Source organism: Coffea arabica, chromosome 1e (assembly GCF_036785885.1).
Source record: "Coffea arabica cultivar ET-39 chromosome 1e, Coffea Arabica ET-39 HiFi, whole genome shotgun sequence".
Classification (NCBI taxonomy): domain Eukaryota; kingdom Viridiplantae; phylum Streptophyta; class Magnoliopsida; order Gentianales; family Rubiaceae; genus Coffea; species Coffea arabica.
In genome coordinates this window covers 36,036,341-36,059,190 of record NC_092311.1, presented here as the reverse complement: position 1 = coordinate 36,059,190, position 22,850 = coordinate 36,036,341, and the positions used below count along the sequence as shown (strand labels likewise).

The 22,850-nt window shown below is 32.5% G+C and overlaps 1 long non-coding RNA gene across 2 annotated transcripts; it reads right to left on the bottom strand.

Moving 5' to 3' along the window:
* Window positions 1-11,937: 11,937 nt before the first annotated feature.
* LOC113702676 (uncharacterized) lies at window positions 11,938-15,131 on the bottom strand. Of its 2 annotated transcripts, XR_011816838.1 has the most exons (5): window positions 14,920-14,957; window positions 14,255-14,329; window positions 13,192-13,313; window positions 12,512-12,593; window positions 11,938-12,397 (listed from the first exon to the last, which is right to left on the bottom strand). It is a non-coding gene; the product is annotated as an uncharacterized lncRNA (long non-coding RNA). The 2 variants fall into 2 exon arrangements; XR_003451238.2 differs by lacking the exon at window positions 14,255-14,329 and having other exon boundaries at window positions 14,920-15,131.
* Between the last annotated feature and the right edge of the window lie 7,719 nt (window positions 15,132-22,850).

The window sequence follows — 22,850 nt, the reverse complement described above, 5'->3', positions numbered from 1 at the left end:
TGATCAAAGGGCTAAATAACAATTCCAAATTTATGCATACCATTTCATAACCTTTTATAGATATACACAGTCAAGTAACTAACATCTAACATAATGTACATTTTTTTTAAATTGATTGTACTTCATAGATCACTCCGTGTAAGGTGCTTATAAGCAAATTAGTATTAGTCATATAGATAAAATTATACACTCACTGCAGCCTGCAAGGAGATGCATAAGTGGGTCAAAGCACCAATAACCATTTCAAATATATGCATACCATTGCACTATGCATATTGCAATATTGCTGCGATGACTAATTGCAATATGCATGTGAACAAATAACTGCATGTTTAACAATTTCTATGCATCGTACTTGGTTGGTAACATGGTATACATTATTTCAATCAGATTGTACATTTACTAGTATTTATATACATGCTACTTACTGAAATAAACTACCTCTCTACTAAATATTTGATGCGTTTTCATAAGCACTAATGGCTGATTTAATAGGTGATTAGAGCAAATAACCATCTAGTAAAAGCTTTTGATATAATATTATTGATGAATAACATATTGTACATTCTGATAAACATGGTGTATATCACATACCTTATCTAGGCAAATAACCATTTTAAAGTTATACAAACCATTGCACTACCTTTTATAGATATACACAGTCAAGTAACTAATACCTAACATGATGTTTATTGTTATAAATTGATTGTACCTCATAGATTACCCCATATAAGGTGCTTATAGGCAAATGAGTTTTACTCATACAAGTAAAATTACACATCTACTGCAGCCTGTAAGAAGATACACAAGTTGGTCAAAACACTAATAACCATTTCAAAGGTATGCATACCATTGTACTATCTTTTATAGATATACACATTCAAGTAACTAATACCTAAGATGATGTATATTTTCATAAACTGATTGTATTTATTTATACATCACACTGTATAAGGTGTTTACAGATAAATCAATACTACTCATACAAGTAAAAAATATTTACTAAAAATCAGTACAAGTTGTGGCTGCAATAGATGCATGTGGACAACTAACAGCATATTCAATAATTTGTACACATTGTATTTGGTAAGTTACATAGTGTATATTATTTCAATCAGATTGTACATTCACTAAGTATGTATGTACTTGCCACTCATTGAAGTAAACTATATGTTTAATTTAATGCACTGTCAATTTCATAGATGATTGGAACAAATTACCATCTAGTAAAAACATCTAATATAAATGTTATTAATGAGTAACATGCTATATGTTCCAATAAACACGGTGTACATCACATATCTTGTCTAGGCAAAATCTTACAAGTTATCAAAAGGTACGCCATATTTTAAAAGCAATTACAAGTAGTAAAATTTATATCTTGCAACAAGTTACACAATACTTTAAAAGCAATTATGAGTAGGCAAATATCATTATAATCATGTCATGGGATACTTTTCAACAAGTGTACCTTCTTAATGTTGTCAAGCCATCCTAATCCTTGTTTAAATAGACTTTTCGGATGCTGAAACCTATGACAAAACCATATATGTGAGTGATGGTCGCATAGTATCACAGTTGTGCACAATAGGTTTCCGATAATATACATGTTGTTAGATGACAGTTATGGTTTGTAGTTACAAATGTACGGATTGTGAGCTAAGCGCTGCAGTGTTGTACTCCCTATTTTATTCATGTAATTTGCAATAATTCACTTTACTTATCATTTATCTTTGTATGTGTCAATCTACTGTGATGTGAGCGCTCATACACAGTCGGTAATACAGTTTAAACTGTACGGTGTCACTGCTATCCTGCAACAAGAATTAAAAAAAAAACAAGTAACAATTACCTTTACACTCTCTCTGTTATTTTATATGCCTATAAGTAGGGGTGGGCACGGGTCGGGTACCCGCCCCGAACGTCAAATGGCTGACCCGACCCTAACATGTCGGGTCACTACTTTTTTGACCCTAATCCGCTCCGCTTGCCCTCGGGTACCCGATCTTCGGATACCCGAAAAATAGGGGCGGGTCATAGGGTACCCGCCCCTATTAAAGAATGCAAATTCCTGAATGAATGCAAAGACAAAGACAATAGCAAAAACAAACAAATTTGCAATTTCATCTTAGAAGATGAACCTGCCGTACGTCCAGCCCAAAACAGAGACAAAGACAATAGCAGTATTCAAACTATTTAGTTCCACACCAAGCCATAAAGTTAGAAATACAACACCAAGCCATAAAGTTAGAAATACAACAAAATTTCCCAATTCCAGCTACAATCACCTTAACCTTTTACAACACATTAAGGAGTACAATCTTCAAGAATCATCAATCTTCAATATTAATAATAGAATGCTCCTCTGTCAAACCTAAAAAAAAAATTTCAAAAAATAAAAACAACCAAGAAACATATTAGCACAAGATGTTGAAACATATTATCCCCTGTACTTGACATCTGAAAAATTCAAGAAAAGCAAGCAGAAGTCAAAGTCTCAAATAATGGCTTGAGAAGCTAAAGCAAGATTGGTCAATGCCATGCATCCACCCCTGATTCTTGAACTAAAATTGCAAGCCCATATTTTCAAAGCAAATTACAAGCAATCCAATCAAATCCCAACTAAAAAGATTTTCTAGTGAGTTGCAGAGCTATGCATAATAATAATACTCCTACATTTGTTTAGTGCATATCAGCACTGATGCTCCATTAAATTGTAGCCATTCAACGCAAAAAACCAATTCCAATTCCAATTCCAATTTTCTTGTGCTAGTTCTAAAGAATTAAGAAAGCATGACAGTAGAGATTCAAGTAAAAATGATATCACTACTCTATAAAGAATGGCATTTTGAAGGCAGTAATTTACTCCCTATTTGAGTGCAGGGATCCTTTCTTTTCGCACCCAATCAAATACAGAGGAGGCACTGATACATATATTAGATGTCCACCGGCTGCTTTAGCTTTTAACCAAACAAATTTATTCAAAATAGAAGTTGTTCCTAATCAATATCCACACATTCCTCAAGAAAAATTCCAACTCCACATCGTTGCCAAAATCAGAAACCTATCAAAACATGAGTTAACAGCTCCAGATCACTTCCTCAGAGCCATCGCATGAGTTGCAGAAAGGGCAATCGTGAAATTCAAAGCATGAGAATCAAGCAACATTTTCACTTTTAAGTATCTGAGTCTTAATTTTTGTTTTGCATTTCCAGTGTCTGTTTTTTGGTAGCTCTTTAACACTAGTTTCCTTTTATTAGTGAATGTAAATTATGTAACAGTGATGATATGAAGCTTTTCCGTGACAAATGTAGGTGCAATCATGTTAACACTTCCCAAAATAAAAATTACCTCCCAAAATTTTTACTAAAATTTACTTTTGGTAATTTCTTCAAACAATTTGAGAGTATAAAAAAGATTAGCAGGTCCAAGTTCAATTTGAGTCATGGTTGACCCAAAAATTTTCAACAGATGAAACAAAATTTTAACCATTCATAATGACAAAATGATAAAAGCAAATAAGCATGCTAATCAAGAGCAACGAAAAGCAATTGGCATTTGATTCATATAAACATTTGAAATTATTAAAAGGAAATTTGGGATAGAAGGCAGAAAGACCTTTATAGGGCTATTCTGATAATGGTTCGGCAGATAGTGGTGGATTCCAACGACGACCAGCGGCAACTCTTGTACTTCAGCTCTTCCTTTTCCTCTCGTCCTTTTTTTATTTTGGCTTTTTTTCCTAGTTTTTCTTTTCTTGATTTTTCCTTTTTGAATTTGGATGGAATATAAGAGTTTAAAGCTAAGATTAGAGGACTTTTGGAGGTTGGATTAGATAAAGATTGAAAAGATGGAAATGGTCTATAGATTTTTGTGGCTGAAGTTTAAGGGAAGGTGCAAAATGGAAGCTGAGGTCTCTGGTTTAGTTTGATTAAGGCTGTTGATAATGAAGGTGAAGAAGTTGCGGCGGCGCTGAAGTGAAGACTGAAGGCTGGAGTGTCGAGTGTCGACTGAGATATGTTAGGAACTTAGGGTTAATAACTTTAAAATATTATAAATTTGACCCTATATTTTTTAATATTTGTAAAATATACCCCCGGGTCGGGTACCCGCGGGTTTTAGATTTTGTGATCCGTATTCGTATCCGAATTTTATGGGTACCCGACCCTATCTGCTCCGCTGATAAAAATAGGGTCGGATACCCTAATTTTTGGGGCGGGTCGGAGCGGGTCGATCGGGTTTTCGGATTTTCGGATATTTTTGCCCACCCCTACCTATAAGCATCCGAAGTCATTTAATTCGTCTATTGAGTCAAATTTACAAACACTTAGCATTCATAAGTTCCCTGTGCATACGTCCACCAAGTTGGCTCTCAATGTATCTGACTTGTGTTACCCATATGATTTCCTTGTTTAGGAGTTTTCACCAGAGTTCCAATTTCATTATTCATGCCACACCGTTTTAAACAAATTGTGCAAACAAAATCATGCAAGTAAATTCATCCCCCTTGTGTCACAAAACAAGCCAAATAGTGCAATGAGTTTGCAATATTCTTGCCTTTGGGGTTTAGTCCAATTCGATTGAGTCTATCTCTGTTTCAGATCTCACCAACTTCTGCCTTTTTGTAGCCTTTATGAAAAATTTTCGTCCCGCAACGCTTTCTCCTAAAACATCTCATCTGAAGCTTCCCAATTTGGGGTAGGGATATTATTTTGCTGATACTCTGAAATTGTGAATGAATGTTCACAAGATATGTTTTTGGAGGGAGACCAAAATTCTATTTCATTTGAAGATTTCAGATGAAGAGTCGTGCCTCATTGATTTGAGCGGGAATTTTTGGAACGGACAGCTGAGGTATTTTAACGGAGCCCGTTAGCCCCTCAAATGTTTTTTTATTTTTTTTCCTACTCACTTACTGAAACAATGTCGTTTTCCTTTGCTGTTGCCCCCATTATACGTGGCCTGTTGCAGTCCTCTCATTTCCTTTTGTGAGAGGACTACTCAGGGACGGTCGGCCTGATGACCGTCCCTACCCCAAATCCCTCAACATCAGCATCTGCCCTGTAATGTGTGGTTTTTACTAGTGAGTGCTCATACTTTTGTTTAAGTTTCAAATTCTACCCCATTCTTGTGCAAAAGTATTCCGTCATAATTGTAATTTCACGATTTTTCACCCTTTGTTGAAGTACAAAATTATTTATAAGCTCCAAATCTCAAAATTATTTACAACTCCATATCTCAAATAATTTCATGTTTCGTACCAAATTAACCATTTTTTAAAGTAGATTATTTTCATGATAACATAAAATTTAGTACTTTCTAATGCTTTTTAATGTATACATAATTTAATTTTATATAGTATAAAATTTTAAAAATTCATCAAACTTACGCTTTGCACCTTGGAACTTATGCAATGGCTCAAGAGATTAAAAACTCCTTATCTAACACCCTGACCTTTTCAAACATTGGTTAGTATAATGGTAGCAGTAGTCTAAAATAATTTCCATAAATAACATGCTATAGCTCAGATAGGCATACACTATGCTATAATAGGCTTTTTTTAATTTTTTTTTTCAAGGGGGTGGCAGCAATAGACTTGAGTGACTTAAATTACACTTTTTTTAAATTTTTAATTTTTACTTTTTCTTTTTGATTGCTTATTTATACCAGATACTTAACTCTATCAATAGTTTTATGCAAATTGGTGTAAGTTTTTATTTTCTTTTTTTTCTTCAATTTATTTTTCAGAAAGATAACTTCCATTTTTTATTTTATGATACATACATAGCCCTTGTATTACACGAAAAATATACAAAAAAAAAACCTTTTATTTACAATAATACCTGTAATCAAATATAGGAAGAAATGGTGCATGTTACAATACAAGCAATAAACTCACCTAGAACTTATTTACATTTAAATAGATATGACTGTAAATCTTGAAATTTTGAAGAATGTAAGGTTTTTACGAAGATTGAGGACAAGTATAGGAACTGATGTCTAGGGGGAAAAAAGTCACCATGTTACACACGAACGATTTGGTTGCAAAGTTCTCTTCAATTTGATATACCAATAGTGAAGAAACTTTACAATTAAGAGTATAATCATTCGATCATGTGTAGGTTGTCTCGGCTATGTCATGGCATTAAAAATATGGGATAATTGGAAAAACCTTTCTTGAAGTTTCTCACAATTACACATATCATCTTTGACATTTTAAAAATTACACCTACCTCCCTTACCTATTTAAAATGACAACACTCATTTTAACATTCTAATGAAACTCCTTTGTTTGCTACTTTGCTATGCTTATGCAATAACGGAGTCATTTTTTATGAAAGATCAATAAAAAGAAAGACAAAACTCGTCCTTAATATCCAAGCCAAGAAGAATGGTTCGAAAGCACAAGATTAGACTCCTACTAATCGTAGGCTTAAAGGAATATCTTATATAAAAGAAAGATTAGGAGTCCTGGATGGATAAGCTTGAAGTATATTTATGGAGTAAAAATTATTGATTTTGGAAAGTGTGAAACTCACTAGTCTTAATCCTCTCTTGTCAATTCTTCTCATCCGATGGCACAAAAACCTCGCCAATCAATTGGTTGCATCCTCTCTTCTTGCTACCAGGATGGGATGAGTTGACATCAAGGTGCCAAAAGACTCCATCAATAAGAGGTCTTGGTAGGGGTGGGCAAAAAAATCCAGTAACCGGAAAATCCAAGAGACCCAATCCGACCCGCACCGAAATTTAGGATATCTGATTCGATTTCTATAGCGGAGCAGATGAGGGTCGAGTACTTGTAATAGTCAAATACAAATATGGGTCATAAAAATAAAAACCTGCAGGTACCCGACCCGAGAGTATATTATATAAATACTAAAAAATATAGGGGCAATTTTATAATTTTTTATAGTTATTAACCCTAAAACCTAAATGAATCCATTGATTTCATTTCACTTTCCAAAACTCTCTCTGTACTTTAGGGATTTGGGGCAGGGACGGTCATCAGACAGACTGTCCCTGAGCAGTCCTCTCACAAAAGGAAATGAGAGGACTGCAATGGACCACGAATATTGGGAGAAAATGACATCATTTCACTAAGTGAGTAGGGAAAAAAATAAAAAATATCTATGAGAGGCTAACGGGCTCCGTTAAAAAACCTCAGGTTCCATTCCAAAAAATCCCGCTCAAATAATTGAGGCACGACTATTCTTCTGAAATCTTCAAATGAAATAGAATTTTGGTCTCCCTCCAAAAACATATCTTGTGGGCATTCCTTCACAATTTTAGAGCATCAACAGAATAATACCCCTGTCCAAAATTGAAAAGTTTCAGATGAGAGATTTTTGGAAGAAGTGTTGCAGAAACAAAGTGTTACCAATCAATGTACCAAGGGAACACAACAAGTAACTACTGCGGGACAAGAATTTTTCATAAAGGCTACAAAAAGGTGAAAGTTGGTGAGATCTGAAGAAGAGATACACTCAATCGAATTGGACTAAACCCATGGGTAAGAATGTTGCAAACTCATCGCAATATTTGGCTTGGTTTGTGACTAAATGGGGATGAACTTACTTGCATGGCTTTTTTTTTACAACTTGTTTAAGATGGTGTGGCATGAATAATGAAATTGAAACTCTGACAAAAACTCCTAAACAAGGAAACCGTATGGATAGCACAAATTAGATACACTAAGAGCCAACTTGGGGGAGGTATGCACAGGAAACTTATACATGCCAAGTATTTGTAAATTTGACTCAGTAAACAAATTAAATAATTTAGAAAGTTTATAGGCATATAAAATAACAGGGAGAGTATGAGGTATTTGTTACTTACCTTTTTTTTATTCTTATTGCAAGATAGTAGTGAGATCGTACAGTTTAGACTATATTACCGACTATGTATGGGCGCACGCATCACAGTAGACTGACACATACATAGATAAAAGATAAGCAAACTGAGTCATTGTCAATTACACGAATGAAATAGTGCCTGACTCACGATGCATACACTTATGACTATACACCGTAATGGTCATCTAATAACATGTACATTATCGAAAACCTATTATGCACAACTGTGACACTATGCGACTATCACTCACATATATGGTTTTGTATAGGTTTTAGCATCCAAAAAGCCTACCTAAACAAGGACTAGGATGACTTGACAACATCAAGAAGGTACACTTGTTCCAAGGTATCCCATAACATGATTACAATGATATTTGCCTGCTCATAATCACTTTTAAAGTATGGTGTAGCTTGTTGCAAGGTATAAATTTTACTACTTGTAATTGCTTTTAAAGTATGGTAAAACTTTTGATAACTTGTAAGATTTTGCCTAGACAAGTTGTGTGATGTACACCGTGTTTATTAGAATGTACAGCATGTTACTCATTAATAAGATTATATATCAGTTTTTTTACTAGATGGCTATTTGTTCCAATCGCCTATGAAATTGACCATTAGTGCTTATGAGAGTGCATTAAATTAGATAGATAGCTTACTTCAATGAATGGCAAGTACATAAATACTTAGGTAATATACAATCTGGTTGAAATAATGTACACCATATAACCGGCCAAATATAATGTGTACAAATTATTGAATATGCAATTAGTTGTCCACATGCATATTGCAATTAGCTGTTGCAGCCACAACTTGTACTGATTTTTAGTAAATATTTTTTTACTTGTATGAGTAGTACTGATTTGTCTGTAAACACCTTATACAGTGTGATGTATAAATACAATCAGTTTATGAAAATGTACATCATCTTAGGTATTAGTTACTTGAATGTGTATATCTATAAAAGATAGTGCAATGGTATGAATACCTTTGGAATGGTTATTGGTGTTTTGACCAACTTGTGCATCTTCTTACAGGCTGCAGTAGATGTGTAATTTTACTTATATGAGTAATACTAATTTTTCTATAAGCATCTTATACGAGGTGATCTATGGGGTACAATCAATTTATAACAATGTACATCATGTTAGGTATTAGTTACTTGACTGTATATATCTGTAAAAGGTAGTGCAACGGTATATATAACTTTGAAATGGTTATTGGCCTAGATAAGGTGTGTGATATACACCATGTTTATCAGAATGTACAGTATATTATTCATCAATAATATTATATCAAAAGCTTTTACTAGATGATTATTTGTTCCAATCACCTATTAAATCAACCATTAGTGCTTATGAGAGTGCATCAAATATTTAATAAAGAGGTAGTTTATTCCAATAAGTAGCATTTATATAAATACTTAGTGAATATACAATCTAATTGAAATAATGTACACTATATTACCAACCAAGTACGATGCATAGAAATTGTTAAACATGCAGTTATTTGTTCACATGCATATTACAATTAGTCATCGCAGCAATATACATAGTGCAATGATATGCATACATTTGGAATGGTTATTGGTACTTTGACCCCCTTGTGCATATCCTTGCAGGTTGTAGTAGGTGTGTAATTTTATCTATATGACTAATACTAATTTGCCTATAAGCACCTTACGCGAAGTGATTTATGAGGTACAATCAGTTTACAAAAATGTACATTATGTTAGATGTTAGTTACTTGATCGTGTATATCTATAAAAGGTAGTGCAATCGTACGCATAAATTTAGAATAGTTATTTAGCCATTTGATCAATTTGTGCATCTTCCTATAGTAGATGTGTAATTTTACTTGTATGAGTAATGATTATTTGTCTGTGAATACCGATAATCTATGAGGTACAATTAGTTTACAAAAATGTACATCATATTAGGTGTTAGTTACTTGATTATATATGCATGTAAAAGGGAGATTAGATATAGAGTAGAAAAAGTAGTAATGTGAGTTGAAATATATTTTACAAACTTTGGTATAGTTGATATTAGCATTTATCTGTAGAGTGTACACATTGTTAGTAGTTATAGGGTAGTACTATATGTTATGTATGCTTACATGGTCATAAATTAGTCCATTGTTTGAATTTGTAACTGGTTGGTAGCCCTTACACACTGTCACATGCATACACATAATGTAAGAATAAATTTAATTTATAGTTGTTCATTGATTACATCGAATTCATATAGGCATACAAATTGGGGTTTAATTAGCTATACCATGTATGTAATTGTTGACACATTATATCGTATTCACCTTATTTTGGAGTATGTCATAGGCAAAAATAACGTCTTTTGACAAATCAATGGATATCAATCAATGCTAGTGGAGCAAAGATATTAGACTGGATAATTAGATAGTTTTATTGTACTGACTCGTAACATTTGTTAGAATGTACTTACATTTAGTTCTTAATATATTACCACATGTTCAATCTATTTTACAATATCCAAGGAAAAAAAAAGTTAAATTACTAATTTTAGATTTTGTTTATTAGTATTGTATATTTACTTAGTATTTAAGCATTATTTATTGCTAGTTTTTTATTATTAGCTCGATCTGTTTTACAATATATCCAAAGCAATAACGTCTATTTTATCGATACGTAAAAAATAAATTATATTCTATTACTAATTAGTAACATACTGATGTTGTACCCCATGTTGTACCCCATGTTAGTAACATACTGATGTTGTACCCCATAGTTTTATTGTACTGACTCGTAACATTTGTTAGAATGTACTTACATTTAGTTCTTAATATATTACCACATGTTCAATCTATTTTACAATATCCAAGGGAAAAAAAAGTTAAATTACTAATTTTAGATTTTGTTTATTAGTATTGTATATTTACTTAGTATTTAAGCATTATTTATTGCTAATTTTTTATTATTAGCTCGATCTGTTTTACAATATATCCAAAGCAATAACGTCTATTTTATCAATAGGTAAAAAATAAATTATATTCTATTACTAATTAGTAACATACTGATGTTGTACCCCATGTTGGTATTTATTGACTTTCCATTGCTAATGTCTTACAAACTGTTTAACCCATTTTATGATATGTTTAAGGAAATAAATATTTTGATTTCACAAATTGGTAAAAATTAGTTACATTTGGTTACTTATAAATTACATACATGCTGATTAAAAAAAAATTTTACTAGTCATCTATTACTATTATGAAAGTAGTGGCTTTAAGTAAGATTTTAATTGTCAATATATTATAATCTTACAAAGCAATAATTATCCATCAAAAAATTTGTAACACCAAACTATAATGTCACTCATTTTCATTTTTATCAACTCGAACTAAAAGCGTTACAAAAGTGGTTGGCATGTCAATTTTGACATGCTTCTAGCATTTAATTGTTCTTTGAACAAATATCTTTAGGTTGATTGGAATGTCAGCTTTAACATATTTCTATCATTTAATTGCTCTTTGAATAAATATTCTTGGATTTTATTAGGTATGATGCATATAAAAATAATATATACATAGAAAGGGATGATGTGCAACTTAAAATGAAGAATGGATTCCTCATGAAAAAAATGAAGAATGGAGAAGTTTGTTAAGTTTATAAACATAACAAAGTGCCTTTTTGTTAGACTAGGAGGGTAAACACCGCGCGACGCGCGGTGAGGTTATATGAGATTGCCATGCCCCATCAAATGAGATTATTCTAGTACAAAATAAAAGGAGGAAAACACTAAGAGAAAGCTAAATAATATGATATTAAAGCCAGTAGCAGATACATGCCTATTTCAATATCAATAACAATGTTCTATAACTTATTACATTTGTCTTGATTGTTTATATATTAGGAAAATTTTTATAAGTGATATAATGTACAACATTTTGGAATTAGGTAACTACGATTAAAGAAGACAAATTATTAAACTGGAAATACAATTCAAAATCCAAGAAGAACTGGTGCTAGAATGCGTATTCAAGGTTGCAATCTATCTTTTTTCCCCCCCTTTGGTAGATTTAACTAATTGAAATTGCAATAAAAAAATGCCTTCGGAATGAAAGAATGTGATAAATTCCATATTCAAGCATTCTTGTCTCATTATTTCCTATCAAGAGATAGTAGCACTCAGTGAAGGCAAGGCCTCTAATAGCAACTACCTATTAACGACGGAGCCTGATCTTCCTCTTCAATGTTGTATGCAACTATCACGATTGGAGACTTCCTAGTATCGTTTCAAAATATCCTTGAACCATGCGATGTTTTAGGCAACCAAAAGCAATTGCGAATACAGAAGTTTCCCCTCTTAAATACCATACACCAACAGATAGAAATATGAGATCCAAAACTCCAATCATGTTTAGGAGAAAAATATCCGCGATCAAATTCCATCCCCTCTACAATGTGCAGGCTATTTTTACCATAGCTCCATGTCTCACTTCTTCTTAATTCTCTTCCTACTTTTGAAAAGAGTCAGAAGTCCTGTTTCCTACTGCATAATCATTTCCTGTACTAACAATAGCAATATTTACAAAATCATGACCGGCAAACCTACAATCATCAGAAATTTAAAACTTAAAATGATTTTTCTTCTTGCAATAGTACAAAGATGGCAAATTACCTCCCTGATGCCAATTTGAGTTCTGAAACAAGCATTTTGGTAGTTTTATCAAATCCCATATGAGAGCTGAATATGTTTCATCCTGGAAAAAAAAACAATGAAAAGTGAAAATGGAACATTTTAAATTGCTTTGACACAATAATGGCAATTTCAAAAGCAATTGATAGCGGTAGCAAAGTCACCTTTAACTTTGATAACTTTAATTAAAGAGAGCAATGTAGACAACAATAAAAAATAGGTCAAATTAGAGATTGGACAAAAATAAATTGGAGCTAAGATGAGAACAAATTCAGCAACATTTGCACCGTCCTGCCTCGCTAATTTAACTCCCACATACTCCAAAGCATCCTCCAATCAATCTGTTCTGCGCAAGTAAATTACATGAAGTGCAAATAACAATCTAAAAGATTTAGAAGAAAACAAGAAGCAAATAGCACCTTCTTCCATTAAAAGTATGAGAATAACTGACATAGCCAAATATAAGAAGAAGAAAATTTTTAAGACATCATGTTGTGGAATCTACCATAAGGTCACCTCAAAGTGAAATAAGTAGATTGCTTGAACTGATGCAAATGCTATGATTATTTCTTAGTAAAAAAACAACAAACTTGCTAGCAATTTTAGCACTAATATTGCTTGTACATATCAAATACACTGATATACCATGTAAGACTTGTTACCTGTTTAAAACACTTTCAGTATCTTTAACAATCTTGGGATGTAATTTAATGTGCAACACCAAAATTCTTCCTTTTGGTCCCGAAGTTACTCCAACTACTTTTGCCACGAAGTCTACACATGCCTGCACAATTAACAAGAAAACTTTACTAATCATTCACCACTTAAAAATATTATACAAGAAATAAGTAATAGATGTAAACCAGAAGCTTCTCCAACGCTGAACCATTATGGTTAAAATAGAGTTCTTTAGCCATAGCTATTGCATTGAGCATAGAACTTATAGTTTCAATTAAAGCTACAATATGGTTCATACATGAACATTGATGGCTAGGGATAAACAGTACGCCTATGTTTTTCGTTTTGCTTCGTCATCATGAAAGTTTGTTAAAATAAAAAAAAAATCATCTAGTTATATATATGATCAATCATCATCAACAACCCTTTTAAAATCAGGGTTCAAGGTTCCAAGAATAAGAACCATTGAGACAGTTTTTAAGATGACCTTAGAGGGGGCACTTTTTAAAAAATTGATAAACAAGACCTATGAGACAGTGAAATAAAAATATCTTGCACAAAGCCTTTTTTTTCCTTTTCCGTTGGGGTGCTGTATGAATAAGTGTATCTAAACATTCATAAGATAATTAGTTGAAAGTTAATTATAAATATACCCATAATTGTGTTGTATATAACATGAATATGATAATTACTACCAACTTTTGGAAAACATAAATCAAGTATGAAAAGCCAAAATCAGTTTGAAACATATAACTTGTTTCTGGTCATAGTAGAAAAATGAAAAATAAAATGCACAGCAGACATAGCAACCTCCTTGGGAATAGAAATAGCTCTTCTGTGACATGCAATATTGTATCTGACTGTAAGGATAGCAAGCAAAGAAGCTTTGCATGGCATATAGTGCAAATTAAATCAGAATTTGATTTCTTTCTTCTTCTTTTTTTGCCGAGTCAAGTACACAATAGGGGAGAAAAGTGGATTTCATTTGAAAAAATACATCACCATAAAATAATAATGAAAAGAAACATGGTAATTAGAATAATATACCTTTCTTATATAGAAAGACATGATTAAACATCTTTCATCCTTTTCTGTCCTCCAAAGGTCAAGAACGACATCAATCTTCCATGAAAATATAAGTGAATGAGATGGTAGTGTTTTCATAGTACAGAGAAAAATGTTGCTAGAGACCAGAACATAGCAATAAAATTTCTCTCAAAGGATGACCAATCCTCTCAAATGTCCCAAATAATAGTAACATCATCTTCAAAATAACCTTCTTAACTTTTCCACTTTTTGCAAGGGCTTATGCAATCCAACATCACTATAAAAACATCTTTTTTGAAGAATATTTTAGATTGTGATCTTGCAACAAAATTATAACGGACAATCTCTTTTTCAGCTAAAGCAAGGCCAACCATTTCTTTGAAGATGAATAGAGGCATAAAATTTTGACAAGCTGCCTTCCTTGAAATAAATCAATATTCATTCCCAAAACTTTTTGTTTTTTGTGCAAGCAACCTTATAATTTCAATATATTTTCACTACCAGAAAGGTTTTACACCAATATGGAATAAAGCCAATTAAAATAAGAAAAAGTGAATAACTCCAAAGACCCCAAGACCTGCCATGTTTACATTGACTGATTGGAAAGGTCCAATGTCTCAAGCGATTTGGTGATTGGTAAATGAAAGGTAATAAACAAATTATACCTTAGCATCAACTTCCAAAGAATTGATGTAGAGTTAGTTACTTGGATCCTACAATGAAAACCAAGAAAGCCAAAATAAGTCTTACAAACCAGACAAATGCTAGGAAAATACAGTGTTATATTACCAACTTAAAGGTACCTTTGGTGACATCTAGTTGAAGATACAAAGTTGCTCTATCAATTTGCAATCATCAACATGCCTTATATGCATGTTCTTTCAGTTGCAAACGGAAGCTGATGAAATGTTGAATTCTTGATTCTTAAACTTTATTTGGAGAATATTACACAATGGTTTGAGTACAAGAGTAGTTGGGAGTAGTTGAGGGTTGGTTGAGAGTGGTTGAGAGGTTTGCACCACAAGATTTCACTCCATTTGCTGCCATTAATGTTTCTTTTGTTCTCTCGCAATATTTAGTAGGAATTATTCCTTCTTTTATACAACTTGAATCTGCTCCACTATCTATTAAAGCTACATTTTTAAGTTGATTAGATAATTGCTTATTTTGCTCCTTGTAGTGTCGAAGGAATTCTTCACTTCTCCCTACTCTTCGGAGGACTTGAATCAATGTCGAGAAAAATTATTAATTGAGATTCTTGTTAATGTTTAAGACCAAGATACGAAGCATCTAAAGCATGGCCCCTTTGAAAAACCTTTTATTTTGTTCAAACATTATGCAAGCTTTCGAAGAAATGTTTGTTTTTTCTTTCCACTCTCAATTAGTGTTAAAGGTATTTGGTTTATCCACTTATTGATTTGTCGTATAGTTAAGAAGCATTCACATTTATATGTGCTTAATGGTGGTACATTCATATTGTTTATATATTACTTTACTCATATTGTTTGGATACATAGGAGTTATGTGATTAGGTATACATTTAATGTTAATTTGAAGTGCAATTATACAAACACTCAATTTCAAAAAAGCAAAAGCAATATTAGTGCTTAGTTGATAAAAGTACCATGTATAAAGGTTTCCATTCTTGACAAGCCTTTACTTCTTTCTCTCCAAATAATCCAAACTTGCAAATAGGGTCTCATTGTCTATAGTGTGAATAATGTTAAAATATCTAAAAAAAAGTGAACTGGAATTGTATAAATTATGATTGTACCATTGAAAGAACCAAAAAACTTGAATCTTATAGCAAATGAGTAGAGCAACTATTAGCCTTAAAGATTGTATGGAAGATTTACAAGTGATTAAAAAAAAAACTCTATTCATGGAACAAATTGAACTCCAAAATGCCCTTTAAAAGGTCCATCACCTACAACCTATTCAATATGGTTGTTGCAGTAATGATCTTAGCTTATGATTTGACCCAATAACTTTTGAGGACAAATTAATAGATTCAAAGGTCTTAAACAAAGTTGTTACTTGTTAGTAACTGAATACCTAATATATTATTTATTAATCCATAATTCTACACTTTTATGATAAGAAAATGGAGCTTGATAGTTGCATTGATACTCAAAGAAGGAAGGAAGTCTGATTCTATCAAAACTAGTTGCATGTTTAAGTGATTTAAGAATGTAAAATGGATGAAAAGTTTATAAAAGTTTAAATAACTTATTGTTATCATTAACAAAACAACTATGTGGTCAATAAAAGACCAATCCTTCTAACTTATTGTCTATAACACATACTCCAATTATACTCACAAGCTATCTGTACAAACTCACTAATATTCATATGTTATTTGCACAGTCTCAAATTATGTAATCTTGTTTTTATTTATTAAAGTTATTCAAAAATTGAAATTTTAATAATTTGGAGTACAAAGATACTAATATCAACAGAAAGTACAAAGATACTATTAATTAATTTCATAAATTTAATATAGAGTTAGAACTAGTTGATAGGAGGGTAATTCTAGATTTTCTCATTTAGTATCACACCACTAAATAGAAGATTATATTTGTCAATTTGACACCATAATGGAAAAGTTTATATATAGCTTTCTAAAAGACAGGAGGGTAACATGAAAATGCATAAAATAACAATGGCTGCAAAGTAATTTATCCTTTCATTTATTGTTAAGTGGTGTTAACAAAAATGTTAGATTTTGTTTGATTTACTTTGGTACCAAATATCTTTTCTTAGATGTTCATTAATGGGAAAAAATGTTGAATTAATTTTTTTGTGTTAAAGGTTAGGCTGTGCAAAAACATCTAACACATAGGGAGCCTTTAGAAAATAATTTATCCTATTCAGACATTATTGATGCCTTGTAAGAGACATTTGCTTTTACTTTCCCTTCCCTGTTAGTGTCATTGGTCATTATATAGGTTTATCCATTGAACTGTTTATTACTTAGTTAGAATATATTCACATTTTCTCTCTATTATTTTTTTCTTTTATCTTACTTCTAATGCTTGGACATATATGAACTTTGATAATTGCATACATCTAAGCATATATACAAAATTAAGCACTCAATGTCAAGTTAGGAAATAGCAATAGTAATACCACACTGATATAATGTGCCAATTGTAAAGGTTTGCATTCTTGAGTGCTCAATGACTCAGTCATTATAAATGGAAAAAATAGCTAAACATTGAATAAGATTGGGGTGAATTCAGTTATCTATAGGACATGAACCATTCTCTTTTTTTTTTTCCAGCAGGGGAAAGGTGGAACTTAAGAATTGTGGAGAGGATGGGAGGATTTGAACCCAAGACCTCTAATTTTTGAAATCTCAATTTTAACCACTAGATTAAGATTTTTTTGACAGGACATGGGCCATTCAAAGTGCCAAAAGAGTTGAATTTAAAGATTAATGCACTAAATAGGACACTTAGAAATGCCTCGGTTTTGTACTTTTATAAAATTGATATACAAGATGCTTTATTGTTAGATTGAGTTGGAGTTGCAAATGGCTTCATAAAGACTTTATTTCAACATGATTGTTGTATTAGAGTTTAAGGTAGGAAGCGTGGTTTTGTCAAAAGGCTCACGTATTTTAAGTGATCTAATAATCTATAATAGATGAAAAGCTCTCAAATACACAGATATTTTTATGTTCAAAAATTTAATAATTATGTAGGTTAACTAAAAATCAAATGCTCTTAGTTTGTTATTTGTCTCTGTTATAGACACGGATAGAAAAACTCACACTTATATGCATGCTATTATACAGACTCACTGATATTTGCACATTATAAGTACAATCTCATTGATATTTGCACGGTATAAACACAACTAAATTGAAATCTAATCTTATCTATTTATTACCTTTAGAAAATAAATTTAAGATGTTTTCAAGATTTAGAGTAATACATCAATGGGAAGTTCAGAAAAGCCATAAATTAATGATGCAAATTTTGTGTAGAATTTTAGAACTAGTTTTTATTACTGTAAATGGTGTCAACCAAAAATCAGATTTTTTTTTATTTGTTTTAATATTATTCATTAATGTCAAGAAAGGTAATTGATTAAGATTTTCTAAGAGATTTTTATGCAAAGGCATGGCTAGCCAAAGATTTGAAAAATCTGTAATCATGTTCAAATGTTATAAAACTCTTCAAAAAAAGGTTTCCTTCACTTTCCTTTGTCTTTTATTGTCAATGTTCATTATTGATCAACTCATTTAATGATTTGTTGAATAGCTAGTCTTTATTAGTTTGTATCCATGTCTACGTGCACGCGTGCGCATTTGGTGGTACTTTTCTGTTTCTTTTATTCTTCCTTGATTGTATGTCACAGTTGGATGTGAAGCTTTCCTCAAGGAAAGAATCCAAGTGTAGATTTAACCATAAAAATGTAAGCACTCAATTTGAACAGAGAAAAAAAAAGAAATGAAAATGCAACGACATTTGCATATAAGGTAGCCACAAATATTCACATTCTCAAGAAGCCTTTATCATTTCCTCCTCTTAAGGAAACAAGGGTTACAATTGGGAATCAAACACCAATATCGTGAACTACATTTAAGTAGTCAAAAAAGTGTGCAAGAATCGACTGAACTCAGTTACCTATAGGTTTGAATAATCGGAAGAGCCAAAGATATTGAATATTAGGATTAGTGAATTCAAATAAATAACCTTTAGCAATGAAAAGTTTGTAGGTAAATATACAATTGATTTACAAGAGACTATCTTATGAGTAGGGTGCAATTTAATCGAGTTGCTCAATTTGAGCTCGCAAATAGATCAATCAACTACTCAACTCGACTTGACATAGACTGGGTTCGAGCTCGACTACGATCTTAAAATAAAGAGTATGAGAGTTTGATGAACCTAACAAAGCAATGTCCCACTTAATATATTTATTGGTTATATTTTACTATTACAGTTCTAGGAACTAGATAAGAATTATGTGAATGCCTTCTTTCCTGAAACATTTTTAATGGACTAAAATATCATTTTTATGTTTAAAAAATAAAAAAGACCAAGCACAGAGCCAAAAAAAACCTCACTCATTTCTCCTTTCTTCCTAATCTCTCGTTCTTTCCTCTGGCCTCCTAGTTCTTATCTCATCTCAATTTTGTAAACCATCATCTCTTTATCCATCATTGTTTATTTTCTCCTCTTCCTTCCACTCAAACTAGGTGTAGAAACTGCTACAATCATTGTTTTAGTTGTGGATTTTAAATGAATTTGGAAGATTAAAGGGATTGGGGAATCAACACAGATCCTTAATTTTTTAATTGGTTAATTTGTGTTTTCTTTTCAAAGAGTGATCGCAATTTTTTCACATAAAAAGGATCAAAAAAAGAAGCCAAATCTCTAGGAGAAGAAAAACTACAAGTTCTACTTGCATTTGCTTTTAGTATTTTGATGAATCATAGTTCCTATTCTAGTATTCTAGTTCTTGCTTTTCTTGGTATATAGTGATGTTTTTTAGGCTGGAAGTAGATTTGGCTTGTATAATTCAGTCTAGTATTTGTTGGATAGTGCATGAATCTACTGTCATGCATTGAAAAATAGTAGTTTTGTCCTCAAGTATTCGAGTTCTAGCTCAATTCGAAAGCCTCAATCTTGCTAGCAACTTGAACTAAGTCAAGTTCAAACTCAGACAAATACCGTCAAGTTGATCCTGAGCTTGTTTTCTATACTAGCTCAAGCTTGAGGTTGAGTTCAAGCACTACCATTTCATGTCAAGTTCGAGCTCTAACATAAGTCTACTCAAATTCATCTCGACTTAATAGTTTCCCTACTTAAGTGAACAAGTGTAACTAAAAGAAAGAAGTCTAGTTTTATTAAAAGGTACTAATATTTAAGTAATCTATGTTTGATGGATGCAATGCTTTTAAATAGGGAACGTAAGAGCCTACATAATAATTGTTGTTACCTTTTGCTTGTAGCTAATGAGGTTGAGGCTCAATGATAGAACGGTTATTTGGCATATTTTGCACTGTTATTTTGTCCTAATTTTGGCTATTCACAGTACTAGGAATTGGAATTTCACTCAGATTCGATATCTGTGTGAATTGTAGGTGGTAGGCATGAAAAATGATCTCGCGGGGTAAATTTCCAGAAGACTTCTCGTCTCAGGGCGTGGCCACGCCTTAGAAGGTGGATGAAACCGAAAGCCGGACTGCGGTCCATGTGAACCGCGAGGAGCACGGGATTAAAACTCCAAAAGTCCCTTTGTTTCAATCAAATTGGGCCAGACGTCTGGAGAGCTCCTGCGGCGGCTATAAAGAAAGGAAAAAGCAAGATTCAAGGGATCACTATTTTTAGCCTTAGTTTTACCTTTTTGCAAGATTGGTCAGACGTTTTTATTTTTCTTTTGTTTCTTCTGCGGCCGAATAGGGTCAGACACAGAAGACTTTTCTTTCCCTTGTTTTTGGCGTCTGCGTCTGACTCCTTTGCTTTTCGCTTTTGAATTTATTCAACTTCCGTTGGTTTTGGCATTGAACTTGGGGAATCCAGTACGGACTCCCACGCAGAGTCAAGCGAGACTTTTCACTTTTTCTATCTGCGCTACTTCACCAATCCAGATTCTTTGATGTTTGCGGGGATGAAATCAATTAAATTGCGTGAGCTTGACATGATGAGGAGCGGCTAATTCCCCCCTCTACCCAAAGGTTGGCGCGAGGGCGCGGTCCATCACATCTGTGAGATCTAACCGAATCTTCATTATTTCTCCCAATTTATTGCTATTCGTGTGTTTCCTGAATTAATTGTTCATGGGTATTTTATTAATTGAATATCAACGGCCGGGTATTTGATTTAATTTAATAGCCTACTGCCACGTTAATTAAATAGAATCCGTAATTGTTCATTTAGTTAACACCTCGTGGCAACCATCATAATTGGTTTTATGATGGGGAAACGCAAGATCTAGCTTAAATAAACCCTCTTAGCGCGTTTATTGGTTAGGGTTGGGTTCTTCTAGCTTTAATGCAATTGGGTAATTAAATTCTTACGGTCGTACCTAGGGTTGTTATCTGGTTAGAGAAGCAGTCAATGGTCGTACCTTGACTGTCGAAAAAGTAAGGAAGAGCTGGTTGTCAGAGCTTATTGATGGCTATAACCAACCTAGTGATAAATGGATGAAATATCTTTGCATCGATGAGCATTTATTTGGACCGTGCCTGAGCAGTTGATCCTTTGGGTAGAACTTTTATTAATTGCTATTTTTAGTGAATTGTACTTTGTGAGTTAGTTTTGAATTTTGGTTTGTTTTATTTTATTTTATTTTTGTTTGCCTCCCATTGAAAATCCCCCAATTTCATTCTACTAATTTGGAAAGAAATAATTTCCTACCTGCTCCCTGTGGAATCGACCCTATTTGCCATTGTACGCAAAATTAGTATTTTTATAGACAAATCCGGTATATCGGATCAAGCAAACTCTTCGGGAACAGGGTGAATCAAGTAACCCATTGCACACATTGCACACCTAGGGTCCCTGCTCCAGTACTTGGATTTGTTCTATAATTATTTAATTGAGGTGGTAATTAGGACTTTTTAGTAATTATTATTGTACAGGTTCGGCACCTGTCACTCAACACATCGCCATAAAGGTTTACCTTCTTGAGAAATCTTTATCTTTACTTCCTCTTAAGGACCTTACATGTTACAACAAGGAAACTAGTGTTTTGGCATGAATAATATTTAAACTGCTAAAGAAGTGTATAAGAATCGATAGAATTTAGTTACCTTCTAATTTGAACCATTCGAATAGCCACAAAAGTTGAATCTTAAGACTGGTGAATTGAGTTGAGCAACCATTATCAATGAAATGTGTGTGGATAAATTTACAATTGATTCACAAGAGGATCTACTGTGAGAATAAGTATGGCTAAAATAAAGAAGTCTAGTTTAGTCAAGAGTTATAAACATTTAATGTAGTCATATTTGATATATTCAAAATAATTAAATAAGCAATGATCGGAGCCTACATAGTGGTTGCTACTGCCTATGGCCTGCTTTTAATATGGTTGAGACTTGATTCATCGCAGTTGAGCTTCCACCTAACCAACAAACCCTAATTTTTAATCTCTTTTATTTATAATCTCCCATTCTATTTTTCTACTATATATTTTTTATATTTATTAAAAATGTGTGCTTTCCAAAGCCATGCTAAAAAGTCATCGAGAATGATTTTGGATGAAAATGATGTGTTATCTATATGTGAGTGACAAATTTGCATTATTTTGAAAGTAGAGGGCAACAAAAGGGCAAATCTAAATATATATAAGGCACTATTTGTGTGGCTTTCCCTTATTTTTATTTACAAAAGTTTATCAACTTCATAGGTCAAACAAACACTATTTTTTATTTCCTTTTTTTTTCTCTCACTTACACACGTAGATGCACACTTTCACATACTCAATTGTCATACACAAAGTCATTGACGCTCATGCGCTTGATGTTTAACCTTACTAAATTTTTGTTATTTTCTTTCTATCTATTCAACTGTGAAGCAATAATAGTATATTTTCATGGTAAAGAGTAATACATCAATGGAAAGTAGAAATTTGTGAA